The sequence below is a fragment of the Dendrobates tinctorius genome, unplaced genomic scaffold (assembly GCF_039654945.1).
Source record: "Dendrobates tinctorius isolate UK_male_01 unplaced genomic scaffold, ASM3965494v1 ptg000073l, whole genome shotgun sequence".
Taxonomy (NCBI): domain Eukaryota; kingdom Metazoa; phylum Chordata; class Amphibia; order Anura; family Dendrobatidae; genus Dendrobates; species Dendrobates tinctorius.
In genome coordinates, this window is record NW_027361741.1 from 22,772,560 (window position 1) to 22,784,597 (window position 12,038).

The following is a 12,038-nucleotide window of genomic DNA, read 5'->3' on the forward strand; positions in this document are numbered from 1 at the left end:
GGAAGCCTGTGAAGTGCCTATGTCAGATCACTGATCTGTCACCGCGATCTGTGATGTGACAGATCAGCGATCTGTCACAAGACAGTGATGTCCCCCTGGGACAATATAATAAAGTTAATAAAAAAAGTGTAAAAATAATTTATAAAAAAATCGCTAATTAATTAAAAAAAAAATATTCCCTAATAAGTTCATAATTTGGAAATGAAAAAAAACAATGAAAGTACACATATTTGGTATCGCCGCGTCTGTAACGACCCGCCCTATAAAACTGTCCCATTAGTACTGTCCCATTAGTTAAACCCCTAAGTTAACCCCCTTAGCGAACCCCTTAAAAAATAAAAATAAAGAAACAAAGCAAAAAATAATGCTTTATTATCATATCGCCGAACAAATAGTGCAATAACGCGCGATCAAAAAGACGGATATAAATAACCATGGTACCGCTGAAAACATCATCTTGTCCCGCAAAAAATGAGCCACCATACAGCATCATCAGTGAAAAAATAAAAAAGTAATAGCTCGCAGAATAAAGCGATGCAAAAATAATTATTTTTTTATAAAATTGTTTTCATTGCATAAAAGCATAAAACCATAAAAAAATACATAAATGAGGTATCGCTGTAATCGTACTGACCCGAAGAATAAAACCGCCTTATCAATTTTACCGCACACGGAACGGTGTAAACGCACCCCCCAAAAGAAATTCTTGAAATGCTGGTGTTTGTTCATTCTGCATTCCAGAAATCAGAATAAAAAGCGATCAAAAAATGTCATGTGCCCGAAAATGGTACCAGTAAAAACACCAACTCGTCACGCAAAAAATAAGACCTCACATGACTTGGTGGGTCAAAATACGGAAAAATTATAGCTCTCAAAATGTGATGATGCAAAAACTATTTTTACAATAAAAAGCATCTTTTAGTGTGTGACAGCTGCCAAACATAAAAACCGCTATAAATAGTAAATCAAACCCCCCTTTATTACCCCCTTAGTTAGGGAAAAATAATAAAATTAAAAAAATGTATTAATTTCCATTTTCCCATTAGGGTTATGGCTAGGTTTAGGGCTAGGGTTAGGGTTAGGGCTAGGGTTAGGGCTGAGATTAGGGTTAGGGGTGTGTTGGGGTAAGGTCTGGAGTTAGAAATGGGGGTTTCCACTGTTTGGGCACATCAGATGCTCTCCCAACGCAACATGGCTTCTGATCTCAATTCCAGCCAATTCTGCATTGAAAAAGTCAAATGGTGCTCCTTCCCTTCCAAGCTCTGCCATGCCCCCAAACAGTGTTTTACACCCACATATGGAGTGTCAGCCTACTCAGGACAAATTGCAAAACAACTTTTCAGGTCCAATTTCTCCTGTTACCCTTAGGAAAATAAAAAATTGGGGGCAAAAATATTATTTTTGTGGAAAAAAAATATGATTTTTTTATTTTCACGCCCGGGCGTTATAAACTTTTGTGAAACACTTGGGGGTTCAAAGTGCTCACCACACATCTAGATAAGTTCCGTGGGGGGGTCTAGTTTCCAAAATGGGGTCACTTGTGGGGAGTTTTCACAGTTTAGGCACATCAGAGGCTCTCCAAAAGCGACATGACACCCGCAGACCATTCCATCAAAGTCTGCATTCCAAAATTCCTTCTGAGCCCTGACATGTGCCCATACAGTAGTTTTCTCCCACATATGGGGTATCAACACACTCAGGACAAATTGGACAACAACTTTTGGGGTCCAATTTCTCCTGTCGCCATTGGGAAAATAAAAAAATTGGGGACTAAAAGACCATGTTAGTGGAAAAAATATGATTTTTTTTATTTTCACGCCCGGGCATTATAAACTTCTGTGAAGCACTTGGGGGTTCAAAGTGCTCACCACACATCTAGATAAGTTCCTTGGGAGGTCTAGTTTCCAAAATGGTGTGAGTTGTGGGGGGTTTCCACTGTTTAGGCACATCAGGGGCTTTCCAAAAGCGGCATGGCGTCCAATCTCAATTCCAGACAAAAAAGTCAACTGGCACTGCTTCCCTTCCGAGCTCTGCCATGCGCCCAAATAGTGGTTTACCCCCACATATGGGATATCAGCGTACTCAGGACAAATTGCTCAATAACTTTGGAGTCCTGTTACCCTTGGAAAAATAAAAATTGAGGGTGAAAAGATTATTTTTGTGGAAAAAATATGATTTTTTAATTGTACGGCTGTATGTTATAAACTTCTGTGAAGCCCTTGGGGGTTCAAAGTGCTCACCACATATCTATATAAGTTCCATGGGGGGTATAGTTTCCAAAATGGGGTTACTTGTGGGGAGTTTCCACTGTTTAGGTACATCAGGGGCTCTCCAAACAAGACATGGCATCCGATCTGAATTCCAGCCAATTTTGCACTGAAAAAGTCAAACGGTGCTCCTTCCCTTCTGAGCTCTGCCATGCGCCGAAACAGTGGTTCCCCCCCACATATCAGGTATCAGCGTACTCAGGACAAGTTGCACAATAACTTTTGCAGTCCACAATGACTTTTGGTGTCACTTTTTGGGTATTTTCTATCATATAGACCCTTCAAAGAGCAAATTTTCTTTATATTTCATGACTCTCATCTTCTTCATACTTTTCATTAATATTAAATGTTATTCTGCCTACATATGGGGTGACTCTTCAGTAGCACCCTGTTTAAGAATGGGCCTTTGTGCAGAGTCATATAAATGAAACAAAGAAAGGCACTCCATGTGTGGGTCAATCAGACTGATAAATTGCGTAGAGAAGAAAGGTGCTCAGCTGGAGAAATTGAGCCCACTATATACAACACTAGTATGTGCTTGGGAGCTATCCCTGAGCTATAGCTGCATCAACCACAGGCTCACAATGCTGTTCACAAAGAGAAGAGGAAATGGAAAACAAAGAAGCAGGAAGCGGTATAGTCTGGGCACTGCACAGGAAAACACACCGATAAGCCAGCTCCAGGCAGTGAAACTGAATAATTCTCTATGCATTTCAAGGATGGTCCATCCTCTTTATCAGGGACATTCACACAATAGAAAACCCATGACCTTTATAAAAGCCTATATTGATGTCACAATTAGATACATTATGATTTAAAAACATATAAAATTTATATATTTTAATAAATTTATCTGCTGTTTACTTATAAGATTCCCCACTCCATTTGCAGCAAAATTATTCACCAGAGCAATCACTTGTAACAATGCACCCCAGATTTTTGTTGGTCTATATAAACCCAACTGCACAACTCAATATTCAATCACATATCACATGCAATTTACTTGTATTTAGATTATGTAAGCCCTGCATTCCCTGTGTGAACACTGCCACATGCGGATTATTTTTTCTGCACTGGTGTACGACACGGCCAATCCCTGATTGTAGGCTGGCTGTTTCATTTGGTATTTATGCACCTGTGCAGCTGCCATTTTACTTGGGTCCGCTGCACCCTGGATTAGTGCAGTTGCATTTGTCTGGTTTGTAACTGAATTTTTTGGAGGATTTTTTTTTCCTCTTTTTGAGGTTTTCATGCTAGAAACTGACTCCAAGAAGATGGTCTGAGTGCCCGACATCCACAGATGGGGGTGGTGCTCACAGCCCAAAGCCGTACGGCCCTCCAAAGAAATGGCACCCCACACCATTACTGACCCACTGCCAATCCGGTCATGCTGAAGGATGTTGCAGGCAGCAGATCGCTCTCCACGGCATCTTCAGGCTGTCACATCTGTCACATGTGCTCAGTGTAAACCTGCTTTCATCTGTGAAGAGCACAGGGTGCCAGTGGCAAATTTGCCAATCCTTGTGTCCTGTGGCAAATGCCAAGCATCCTGCACGGTGTTGTAGAGCAGAGCGCCTGCGCAGGAGCCACAATGGGAAGCAAAGAAGAGGACGTCACCATTAGAACATGGGAGGCGCCGGACTGGACAGCGACACCCATCGGGTGAAAACTGGACCCGGACTGCCCCTTGGTGAGTATAATATAACTTGTTTTTCTTATGTTACATCTGGGGCTTATCTACAACATTGCAGAATGCTGTAGATAAGCCCCTGATGGCGGTGCTGGCAGCTGATACTCGAAAAATGAGGTGACAGATTCTCTTTAAATACAGTTAGGTCCATATATATTTGGACAGAGGCAACATTTTACTAATTTTGGTTCTAGACATTACCACAATGAATTTTAAACAAAACAATTCAGATGCAGTTGAAGTTCAGACTTTCAGCTTTCATTTGAGGGTATCCAGATTAAAACTGGATGAACGGTTTAGGAGTTTCAGGTCCTTAACATGAGCCACCCTGTTTTTAAAGGGACCAAAAGTAATTTAACAATTGACTCCAAGGCTAATTCATGGACAGGTGTGGGCAATCCCTTTGTTATGTAATTCTCAATTAAGCAGATAAAATGCAAGGAGTTGATTTGAGGTGTTGTGCTTGCATTTGGATGGTTTTGCTGTGAAGGAAACATGCGGTCATGTAGGTGAAACAAGCCATCCTTAAGCTGCAAAAACAGAAAGAACCCATCCGAGAAATTGCTACAACATTAGGAGTGGCAAAATCTACGGTTATTACATCCTGAGAAAGAAAGAAAGCACTGTTGAACTCATCAATGCAAAAAGACCTGGGCACCCACGGAAGACAACAGTGGAGGATGATCGCAGAATAATCTCCATGGTGAAGAGAAACCCCTTCACAATAGCCAACCAAGTGAACAACACTCTCCAGGAGGTAGGCGCATCAATATCCAAATCAACCAGAAAGAGAAGACTGCATGAAAGTAAATACAGAGGGTTCACTGCACGGTGCAAGCCACTCATAAGCATCAAGAATAAAAAGGTTAGACTGGACTTTGCTAAAAAACAACTAAAAAAGCCAGCACAGTTCTGGAAGAACATTCTTTGGACGGATGAAACCAAGATCAACCTCTACCAGAATGATGGAAAGAGAAAAGTATGGCAAAGGCGTGGTACAACTCATGATCCAAAGCATTCCACATCATCTGTAAAACACGGCGGAGGCAGTGTGATGGCTTGGGCATGCATGGCTGCCAGTGGCACTGGGTCACTAGTGTTTATTGATGATATGACACAGGACAGAAGCAGCCGAATGAATTCTGTGGTTTTCAGAGCCATAATGTGTGCTCAGATCCAGCCAAATGCAGCCAAACTGATTGGCCGTCGTTTCATACTACAGATGGACAATGACCCAAAACATAAAGCCAAAGCAACCCAGGAGTTTATTAAAGCAAAGAAGTGGAATATTCTTGAATGGCCTAGTCAGTCACCTGATCTCAACCCAATTGAGCATGCATTTCACTTGTTAAAGACTAAGCTTCAGACAGAAAGGCCCACAAACAAAACAGCAAATGAAAACCACCGCAGTGAAGGCCTGGCAGAGCATCAAAAAGGAGGAAACACAGCATCTGGTGATGTCCATGAGTTCAAGACTTCAGGCAGTCATTGCCAACAAAGGGTTTTCAACCAAGTACTAGAAATCAACATTTTATTTACAATTATTTAATCTGTCCAATTACTTTTGGTCCCATTAAAAACAGGGTGGCATATGTTAAGGTGCTGAAACTCCTAAACCCTTCATCCAATTTTAATCTGGATACCCTCAAATGAAAGCTGAAAGTCTGAACTTCAACTGCATCTGAATTGTTTTGCTTAAAATTCATTGTGGTAATGTCTAGAGCCAAAATTAGAAAAATGTTGTCTCTGTCTTAATATATATGGACCTAACTGTAAGTGACATTTAGCATACGTCATTTTACGTCACAAGATGGAAAAATTCTGACGTAATGCCATGCTAAAAAAACCACGAGAGCAAAAAGAATTTGACCCTAAAAATTAACTTTTATTCCAATATTAAAAACCTGGATAGTACCAATATAGGGAGCAGGGTACATAATATTTTGAACATACAAATTGTGCAATATATCAGGGCACTACACTCGCCCTAATAGGCCCTAGTGCGTCCCTTCCTTGCCGCGGAGGTTGGCACCCTAATATATGCGATATGGCGTCCCCGCTCAACGTCGGTGACCCTAATAGCACCCTGTACAACCCTAGTCGATGAAGAGGATACACAAAAAAACACAAACACACACAAATCCCGAAAAAATGACCCCTAGTGGAGAGACCATGTACTGTCTCTAGGAGTACACCTAATCTTAACACAGAGTGGAGGGTATATATCCACCCTAATATCTCGTAGTAAAAAATGCTTATGGTTGCAGCTCAATTAGAACCTTATCTCGTAGGAAAAAATGCCAAATGCTGCATAGATGACAGACTGTAGCTTTCTAAAAAAGCGTTTACACATAGCAATAATGCATAGATCATTCGGCTGGGGTGATGAGACCCCTTGCGCTCTTTTGCCCCTGATGAACCCTCAACATCTAAGAGGGGGAAACGCGTTGGGCTGGGCTCGTTATCATCTGTTGGCTGATAAGTATTTTTTGATTTTTTTATGCTGACAGACTGATGGATGGCAATTTGTTTATTGGGTAATTGGGTCATCCCATGAATGAATTTAATGGTGCTTTTTGCCATACTTGTTTATAAAAGAGATTATTGTGTCTATTGTGATTTTTGAGGACTATTATGTCCCTTGGACACGCTAGATCAGCAAATATGTTTTCCTGATGAACTCCTGTTGGATTTAATCTATGCATTATTGCTATGTGCCTAAATACCCATCACACATCCTCCATCCCATAGGTACATCTTCCCTCTTAAAGGGATCATTGGTATAGAAGTCAGTGCAAATCAATCCAGCGCTTTGGTTCTGACCCCATGCCTCTCTTAAAGGGATCCCCGGTACGGAAGTCAGGACAGTTGCCTTCAAATGCTGGTACTGACCCCGGGCTCTCTTAAAGGGATCTCCTGTATGGAAGTTAGGGCAAGTCCCTCAGTGCTCTGTTTCTGACCCCAGGGTTCTATTAAAGGGAAAATTGGTATGCATGTCAGAGCAAATCCACTCAATGCTCTGGTTCTGATCACAGGCTCTCTTAAAGGGATCCCCGGTATGGAAGTTAGGGCAAATCTACTCAGCACTCTGGTTCTGACCCAAGGCCCCTTTTAAAAGGATCCACGGTATGGAAGTAAGGGCAAATCAACTCTGCTCTTTGGTTCTGCCCTCAGGCCTCTCTTAAAGGAATCTCCTGTATGGAAGTTAGGATAAATCCCTCAGCACTCTGATTATCACCCCAGGCTTCTATTAAAGGGATCATTGGTATGGAAGTCAGGGCAAATCCACTCAGCGCTCTGGTTTTGATGCCAGGCCTCTATTAAAGTGATCCCTGGTATGGAAGTTAGGACTGTTCCACTCAGCGCTCTGGTTCTGACCCCAGACTGAAGGGATGATGTGGGATATTAGGGGAAGTAGTCTGGTGGCCCTGGCTGATGGGATGATGTGGGATATTAGCGGGAGTAGTCCGGTGGCTCTGGCTGCCGGGATGATATGGGATATTAGTGGTAATTGTCCCGTGACTCTTGCTGATGGGATGATGTGGGATATTAGAGGTAGTAGTCCGGTGGCTCTGGCTGATGGGATGATGTGGGATATTAGGGGTAGTAGTCCGGTAGCTCTGGCTGATGGGATGATATGGGATATTGTACTGAATGTGGCTATGCTTAGTGGGTGGGGCTCTACACTCAGCTTTATATATATTGTCTGCATTTCTCTAGTTGATTGGTATTAACAAATGTTGACTACAATTAATAAAGTTCTATCCATACTGCAGCAAGTGATTGTCATAATGTACAGTGTGTCAGCTCTCGCTAGTGCTGCACAATACATAAAACTCCAACTGCAAAGTGTCAAGGCCAGTTGGAAGTTGTCACCACAACATTTTCCACCAAGTACACCCATATGTACTTACCTTTTCATTGTAGAAAACAATTTTTTTACGAACTATTATAATGGCTTCATCATAAAATATAGGTTAGAATATTTAAAAATATTTCTTGAAATATGAACTACTATATTTTATAAATGTCATCTCAAATAAATTGATATGTTGGTATATGTTATTGCTAATGTTACAATTGCAATGTATAAATTCCATATCCATCACTAAAATAATATTTATCATGCAGCAAACTGGCCTAACTTGGAATCAATTCAAATATTTTAGAATTCTGTAATTGGACATTAGCTACTATTTGGCTTTTTGCTGTTCTAAAATCTAAACTATGTTATGATGTCCATATACAGTGGTAATAGAGTAGTCCTTACAAGTGGAAAGAGCGTGGAAAGAAACACAATAAGGGCTCAGTCCATGGAAAAAGTCTATATAAGGTTTTCTTGGAAATAGCAGAGCAAAATAACATTCTCACACTAATGTTATTGTTGTTGTGTATGATTTTGATTCTGTTTAAAGCCAAAAGACATGGTGCAGAAAATCATTTTTCACAGTTTTCCCATGACTTACTAAGATGTATCATTCAAGCATCAAAACATAAGTGAAGTTTAAACTGCCAAAGGTGTTCACTCACCCTTTGTGTCCCAGCATCATAAAGAATGCCTTGCCAGTTCTTGGCATTTCCCCAAATGAGAATGGGATCTCTAATGTTTCAGGAGACAGTAAAAAGTGGTGAAAGGCAAAGATGCAGCAGAGCGAATGGGATTTTTCTTCTTGAGAGCGAGAAGGTCACAGCTCTTTAAATCAAGTTGCACGGTTGGCAAATTCCTTTATTAATATGTGCCTCAGTCTGGATTTAAGGGGGTACCATCAAGTATTCATTTGAAATCTTGACATCAGAAATAGCATTACTGGCCACATGCTGTGTAACCACAGGATAATGTTTTTTGTTGTCAGCCAGTTTCTTATACTGAACATTTATACTGTAATTCCACAGACCTTTTTGTTCCCAAACTGTGACAAGTTAGAGGATGAGTTGCTTATTAGAAAAACTAAAGATTTATATTTATGATTAGGTTTTCCAGTGGATATTGTGGAAAATACATGATTTTTGGTGTTTGTTATCTAAAGTTTGATAAAAGCTTTTTGTCACTGTATACAAGAAGTTCATGCAATTACAGTAAAGATTTCATTTGTAGCAACATTACTTTATACTGTATGGGTTTGCTAATTACACTTCCCAATGATATATTATGGTTACTACTAGATTTTACAAACTTCCAATGTGCACTTGACTGCAAATTCTTCATAAGTTTCTGAGTGTTAATGGCACATATATTTCTATTATTGTGAAAAGCGGAGGAGTCCTGATCGGTGTGACAGCTCTTGACAGAGAATGAAAGGAGGCTGTGGTCAAAGAGTGGAAGAGAGGAGTTAGTAAAATAACGCACTGAGCAGAGTCGGGAGAAGACCAGGTCCAGCGTATTCTCGTCTGAATGTGTAGGAGTTAGTAAGTTGTGAAGGGTCGAAGGAGAAGGATAGAGATAAAAGGTTAGTAGCCGATAGGGAGAGGGGATCACCAATTGGGATGTTAAAGTCTCCCATGATGAGGGTGGGGATGTCACAGGATAGAAAATGTGGAAGCCAGGTGACAAAGTGATCCAGGAACTGACAGGAGGTGCCCAGAGGAATATACACAACCGCTACTCCAAGGGAGAAGGGGCTGTAGAGTATGACAGCGTGGATCTCAAATGAAGGGAAGATGACTGAGGGTACTTGGGGGATAACCTGAAAATTACATTTGGTTGATAGGAGCAGACCAACACATTCATCTGATCTATTGTCAAATTTCAGTATGTGAGAGAAATGTTGGCCACCATATAAAAAAACAGCAGCGGTGGTGGTGTCATACTTCTGAATCCAGGTTTTAGAAAGAGGCAGAAGGCTAAGAGAATCATAAAGGAAGTGTAATGACACCGATGGTGTCACTGGGCAGCCTGGGGGGTGCTATCAGGGGGCATGTGAATGAGCGCAGGGAGTGGAGTAGCCAGGCACACAGTGTGCACGGACCTGAGACTAAGCAGTGAGCACAGGACCCGGAACTAAGCAGTCACGTGACCAGGGGGAGGAGTCACCATGCATGAGGACAGGAAAGGCAGCTGATTGCGAGGAGTACATGGCACACAAAGTTAACATGGGCAAAGGAGAGCCCAGTGTCAAAAACCAGATGAGAGTGTGGTACCTAGGGATAAGACAGAGAGTAAACAGAGATGAGCCAAGGGGTCAGATAACCAGGAGGGAAAGGGAAGTACAAAGCAGGATACAGAGGCAAAAGTAAGGGGACAAACCGGGTCATACACAGCAAACCACACACGCACAGAGGCACAATGTTTACAGACGAGTAACCTGTGTCAGCAACCACAAACTGAGCCTACGGAAGTATCACCGACACCAAATACAGGAACTGCCGACATTAAATAGCTGCCACAGAACCAAAGAGAGGCGAACTAGAATTAACCCTGACCTGACCAAAATGGAGGCAGAACCATCCTGTCCAGAGTCATGACAGGAAGAAGTCATGTATGTAGGAGAGTTTGCTACAGGCTCTATTTCAGAGGGCACAATTAAAAGAGACAGAAGGTATACAGGGAATGTTAATGAAATTTGCTGGATTTCTGAGTGTAGTAGGGGAGGGGTTCAATTTACTATTACAAGAAGGGCCAGAGTTGGGAGAGATACAGTGGGTATAGAAAGTATTCAGACCCCTTTAAATTTCTCACTCTTTGTTTCATTACAGCCATTTCGTAAATTCAAAAAAGTTAATTTTTTTCTCAATAATATACATCCCATCTTGACTGAAATAAAACACAAATGTAGAAATTTTTGTAAATTTATAAAAAAAGAAAAACTGAAATATCACATGGTCATAAGTATTCATACCCTTTTCAGACACACATATTTAAGTCACATCCTGTTTCCTTGTGATCCTCCTTGTGATGGTTCTACTCCTTCATTTGAGTCCAGCTGTGTTTAATTAAACTGATAGGACTTGATTTGTAAAGTCACACACCTGTTTACATAAGACTTCACAGCTCACAGTGCATGTCATGTCAGACCAAATGAGAATTATGAGTTCAAAGGAACTGGCCAAGGAGCTCAGAGACAGACTTGTGGCAAGGCACAGATATGGCCAAGGTTACAAAAGAATTTTTGCAGTACTCAAGAATCCTAAGAGCACAGTGGCCTCCATGATCCTTAAATGGAAAAAGTTTGGGACCACTAGAAGTCTTACTACCTGGCCATCCAGCCAAACTGAGCAATCGTGGGAGAAGAGCCTAGGTGAGAGGTAAATAAGAACCCCAAGAGCACTGTGCTAAGATCCACAGACGCAGTAGGGAGATGGGAGAAAGTTCCACAAAGTCAACTATCACTGCAGCCCTCCACCAGTCGGGCCTTTATGGCAGAGTGGCCCAATGGAAGCCTCTCCTCAGTGTCAGACATATGAAAGCTCGCATAGAGTTTGCTAAAAAACACATGAAGGATTCCCAGACTATGAGAATTAAGATTTTCTGGTTTGTTGAGATGAAGATAGAACTTTTGTGTGATAATTCTAAGCAGTATGTGTGGCGAAAACCAGGCACTGCTCATCACCTGCCCAATACAAACCCAGCAGTGAAACATGATGGTGGCAGCATCATGTTATGGGGGAGTTTTTCAGCTGCAGGGACAGGATGATTGGTTGCAATTGAAGGAAACATGAATGCAGCCAAGTACAGAGATATCCTGGATGAAAACCTCTTCCAGAGTGCTCTGGACTAGTGATGAGCGAGCATGCTCATGACTACTCAGTACAAACTCGAGCATCTCGGCTCAAGATGCTCAGAGCTCCCTGAGTATTTCCGGAGTTGTTCAACGGGAGTTTGGGTCAACCTTCTCCTGCATGTTTGGCGCTCTTAAGAGTACCAATGAACATGCAGGGATTGTTTGGCACATACTGTAAAGCCACAGCCATGTTGGTTGTGGCATTACAGTGATTGGTTGGCTACACAGCATCATCAGGTGTATATCAGACCTGGCACCGCCATGCTCGTCACAGTCTACTCCGGAATCAGGCAGTGTAAGGTGAGTTGCTACTGAACTAGGGAGAGATTTGCTTGTTTCTTAGCGTAGGTATACCACAATATA